This window comes from Penaeus monodon, chromosome 35 (genome assembly GCF_015228065.2).
Source record: "Penaeus monodon isolate SGIC_2016 chromosome 35, NSTDA_Pmon_1, whole genome shotgun sequence".
NCBI lineage: Eukaryota > Metazoa > Arthropoda > Malacostraca > Decapoda > Penaeidae > Penaeus > Penaeus monodon.
The window spans coordinates 18,466,400-18,471,800 of record NC_051420.1 but is presented as its reverse complement, the minus strand read 5'-3'; positions in this window follow the sequence as shown (position 1 = coordinate 18,471,800).

Below are 5,401 nucleotides of genomic sequence, written 5' to 3'. Positions count from 1 at the left end.
ATCCTTTGTCCAGGCAAACGTTCCACTGGTAAACAACTCCTCAAAAGATTCTCCCAAGATCCTGGAAAGGGACAACCTAAAGGTGTGGGGCAAACCTTGACCACAGGTGCTGCCAAACACCTTATGAAGAGGTAGTTTAAAGAACTGGATACCTTAACCCAATGGAACTCAGGAAATTCATGCAAAATATGAAGAACTGCAACATCTGATAGCTTCATGTAACCCAGTTTGTGTGTGCATACAAGAGATTATGACCAGGGAAAATCTTCCGATTTCCCTGAGAGGATTCCAAATTCAAGCCCATTATGGGACTTTTGATACTGTACTTCATGGAGAAGTAGCAGTAATGGTACGTCAGGATATTCCCTTCCAGGCCACCACCTGCAGACAACACTGCAGGTGAAGGCTGTGAGAATAGGCTTGACACTACCTTACACTGTTACATCTACCTTCCTCCACATAATCTCAACATAGATGCTTTGGAAGATCTACTTGGGCAGTTGCTACATCCATTTCTACTCTTGGAGACTTCAATGGTCGGCATCACTTCTGGGGAGACACTTTGTGCAACCCTTGAGGAAGGGCCTTAGAGTCCTTGTTCTTAAGAGTAGATGCAGTTTTACTGAACAGTGATACTCCCACACATTTCCAAATTCAAACTAAGACATTCTCCAATATAGATCTGTCAATTGATTCACCTGATTCCAATACTTTTGCAGGAGGTGAATGGTATTCCAGCCAATGGAGTGCGGAGATGGTGACTTGAGCATGTGGACTGGAATCTTTATAGATCAGTATTCCAAGGATCTGTGAATGATTTCCAGTGTGTTGAAGATGTTGTTAATCACTTCACATCACGAATTCACCTTGCAGCAGAAGCATCCATTCCCAAAAATAGCGGGCAGTACCCGTTTACCTCTGGTACTATGGTGGTCTGATGAATGCCAACAAGCTGTCAGAGCAAGAAAAGCTGCATTAAGGCAGTTGAAACATTGTCCCAGTGATGTAACCTTGATCCATCACAAAAAGACCCGAGCCAAGGCCAGGTGAGTGCTAAAGGAGGCCAGACAGACGTCACAGAGACAGTATGTCTCCTCGATTAACCCCTTAGCATGGGTATGGGACAAGGTGGGTAAGATCTCTGGAAAGAGCACATCAATGGCACCACCTGCTTTGAAGATAGATGGCATTATCACTACAGACAAAAAAGATGTTGCTAATGAGCTAGGTAAATCCATGGCAGAGATCTCCTCTAGAGCATCTTACACTATCCGATTCTCCACTCTTCAGGCTGAACAGAATGACATCCAGTGTCGATCTTCAGTACGACTGCAGCAGAACCATACAACTTGCCATTTTTGCATAAGGAGATGGACTCTGCTTTGCAGCTCTGCCGTAAGACTGCCCCAGTAAGTGACGATATTCCATAATTAATGATAACTCACTTACCAGAGAGCTCCCAGAAGTTCCTGTTTGACCTATTCAATAGGATCTATAGGGAGGGCACAGTGCCATCCACATGGAAAGAAGCTATTATTATTCCTGTCCCTAAACCTGGCATGGATGCTTCCACACCAGGAAATTACAGACCAATTTTTCCCACCAGCTGCATCTGCAAGCTGATGGAGAAAATGGTAAACTTCAGGTTGACATGGCTGCTAGAAAAGGGAAACGTGCTTACCCCATATCAATATGGGTTTAGAAGATTGAGATCGACCACAGATTCTATACAGAATTCCTTTGCACATCGGTGTCACATGTTAGCCATCTTCTTTGACCTTGAAAAGGCTTAAGACACGACTTGGAAGCATGGCATACTCATGAAACTGTATTACATTGGTTTAAGAGGAGCATTACCTACCTTCATACAAAGCTTCCTTGCTAACAGTAAGTTTAGAGTTTTCCTCCCTTAGTTGTTTTTCTGTCCATCCCGTCTATATCCTCCATGCATTTTTGTCCATATAATGAAAACAAGTCTGGCGAGAGAATGCATCTTTGCCTCACACTCCTTTTAATGACGAACCCCTCTGTTGTTTCCCCTCATCTAACATTTTAATCATATCCTCATGTCTGTGGCGAAAGATTTTTTTTTCAAAATCAATGAAAGGGAAGTGTAATTTTTTTTTTTTTTTTTTTCATTTCTATAGCCCTCTCAGTTAATTTCTCAGCATGTATATGGTATTTATTGTCCCCTCCCCTTTTTTAAATCCGTATTGTTCCTGGGATGTATCTTCCTTAACTTTTCGTCTTATTCAGTTAAAACTTACGTTGAACATTATTTTTGTAAGTTGGATCATGATGTTCTATGTTTAGTGCATTCTGCGTTTTTTTTCATATTCTCTGGTTACTGTTATGTCCACTGCAGCTTTATAAATTTCGTCACTTCACGTAGCCTTACTGTTTTTCATCCCTTTTATGGCAAGCTCTATTTCTTCTTGTAGTTTCTGGGTCCATCAAGTTCACTCTCAAATTCTGGTTCAACTCCTTTCATCATTATTCCATCCATCTCTCAAGCTTGTCTTTATTTTTCATTAGGAAATTTTCATCTTTATCCTTAACTGTCGTACTTCTTGTCGTTCTTTTTTCAGCTGATATTTCTCTGACTCTCTCGTGTATTTCCCTCGTGTTCGTTTTTTCTAGTTGTTCCACCTCTTCACGTACTTGATTGATTGACTATTTCAAATTTTCTGCCGCGTCAACAGCTAAGGTCATTATCGGCGAATACCTTGTTAGATAGAAATATTAAAATATTTAAAACTTTATAAATGTGTCAATAAATATCTTACAAATAAAAATGAATCTCTTAAAAATCAAAGCATAAATATTATGCCCTAAGTGTATAAAATAATAGCATAAATATTATGCATAATTAAATTTTATTGAAAATATTTGTCTCCCTAAGGAAACTAATAAGGCCCTCTATGTCACAATTCTCCCCCAATACATTTTTCAGTGTATATGGGGGAGACAATAACATACGTCTTTGGTCTGAGAAGTTGCACATCTTTCCACTATATGTGCGACCGTTAATGGCTCTTCGCATCCCTCGCAAAGTGCTTCACTTTTAACCATCATCGGCCCATGAGTCAGTCTTGTGTGCCCGATTTTTAGTCTTGTTAATACAACTTCTACTTTTCGGTTGGGATGGATGCTGGTTACCCAGCTGCCAAGGTCATCTCTAATATCTCGCTGTGCTTCAGTGTGTGGGAGAGGAAAACGAGCATCACAGGGCTGAGCGGCAGTTGCCTTGGCCTTCCGATCAGCTCCCTCATTCCCACTTATACCAACATTCGCTGACACCCAACAGAGTACTCTTTTTACGTGTTGACATCAATGCAAGCCAATCTTGAACTTCCTTCACTACTGGATGTGATGAGTTTAAGCTCTTGATTGCTTGCAAGGCACTAGAGAGTCACAATATATTACAATAGAATGGTTCATAAGATCTCTAGTCTTCTTAACTGCTGCAAGGATGGCATGTAACTCTGCAGTGAATATCGAGGCAGTTAGAAAAAGGCTGCCAGATGCAGTCTTCCTTCTGCTCACTGCTGCAAAGCCCACACCATTTTCAGATTTCGAACCATCTCTATATATTGCATCTAATCCTTGGTACTTAGAAATGTGCTGAAGAAATCTCTCTCTGACTTCTGCTTCGGATCTCTCCCCTTTCCCAATTCCGACCAAATCAAACTTAACTTGATTAGTCCAAGGGGGGGAATTGGGGAATTCCAACAGCCAGAAGCTTAGTGAGATTTAAATTAAGAAACCATTCTGGATGTAGGAGATCTCGGAATCCTTTGTAGTCTTGTGTAGTAAATCAGGTTCATATAGTACCGGTGTAATGAAAGAGGTGGTTCTCCACTCTCAGCATATAGGGACTCCTGAAAGCCAAAGTACAGATTCTGAGATCTTCATTATGAATCCAGAGAACAGTGGGAGTTGCAGATGAATAAGCCTCTCATCCATAGTCAAGCTTACTACGAATAAGCGCTTGGTAAAGCCGCAGAAGCGTTGTGCGGTCTGCACCCCAAGATAGATGTGAAAGAACCCGCAAAATACTAAGTGCTTTTGTAGCTTTCACTTGTAACTGTTTGATGTGAGGCACCCATGCAAGCCTTGAGTCAAAAAATACACCCAAATTACTTCCTCTTTTGGGCAAAAAATTTGCACTGTGGGTTGCTCCTAAATAGCGGGGAAGGAGTAACTTAATCTCATTGTGGAAAATGTATAGGCCATGGTCTTTGCTGGGGAAAAATTGAACCCATGATATTTTGTCATGTACAACAGTGATTTATTGCAGCTGATGTGTCCTTGCATATACTGTAAGCGTTCTCTTCCTGAGCAAGTACGTGTAAAGTCAGTTCCAACATAGAGTTTTCAAATGGAACAGAACTTAGTAACAAAACCCTGTACGATGTTCATTATAGCATGGCAAAAACAGGGTCACACCTTAGGAACTCCCTGTTGGAACCCCTTCCAGCTGATCTTCCATAATAGATTATTATGTAATATATTCAGATGAGTGAGTATTAGATGATATGCTTAGTAGATATCGATAGAATTATGCTAATAGATGATATATAATAGATGAGATAAGAGATAGATAGAGAGAGAGTACGAGGGAGATGGAGAATGTTGAGACATATCGAGAAACTAGAGAGAGAGAGAGAGTTATATATATATAGTATAGAGATAGGAGATATATAGAGAGACGGAGACAGATGAAGCGAGAGAGGGAGAGGAGAGATTGAAGATGTATAGATTGAGAGATAGATAGAGAGATACGAATAGAGTAAGGCGAAGAGACCCGATGAGACAGAGAGACGACGTCAGAGAGACAGAGAGGAGAAGATGATTGGAGAAGATAGATTGAGAGAGAGAATATATAGAGAGAGATATACGAAGATAAGACAGATGATGAGATAGGGTATATATAGAGATTATATATAGACATACTATATTATAGATATATGAGATTTATGTTGTATAGTAGAGAGATAGATTGATAGATATGAGGAGCTATTTATATGATATACGAGAGATATATGTATTATAGTTGAATGGTATATCAGAGTACCCCGGATATCTTGATAGGGATAGATATATATAGATAGTATTTGGATTATATGATTATAGATAGAGTAGGTACCTGGAGAATATCGATAGTAGAGATATACCTTATAGTATATATATTATATAGATTGTCACTTAGAGATATATGGGCTGATGATATGTAGTATAGATAGATATAGAAGATATAGATATATTATATTAGATATCTTCATTGTTATATATAGATATCATATATGATATTATATTATATATATAGAGTGTAGGATAGATGACTAAGTAGATTATGATTGATATGATATATACTTATATATATATTATATGATATATA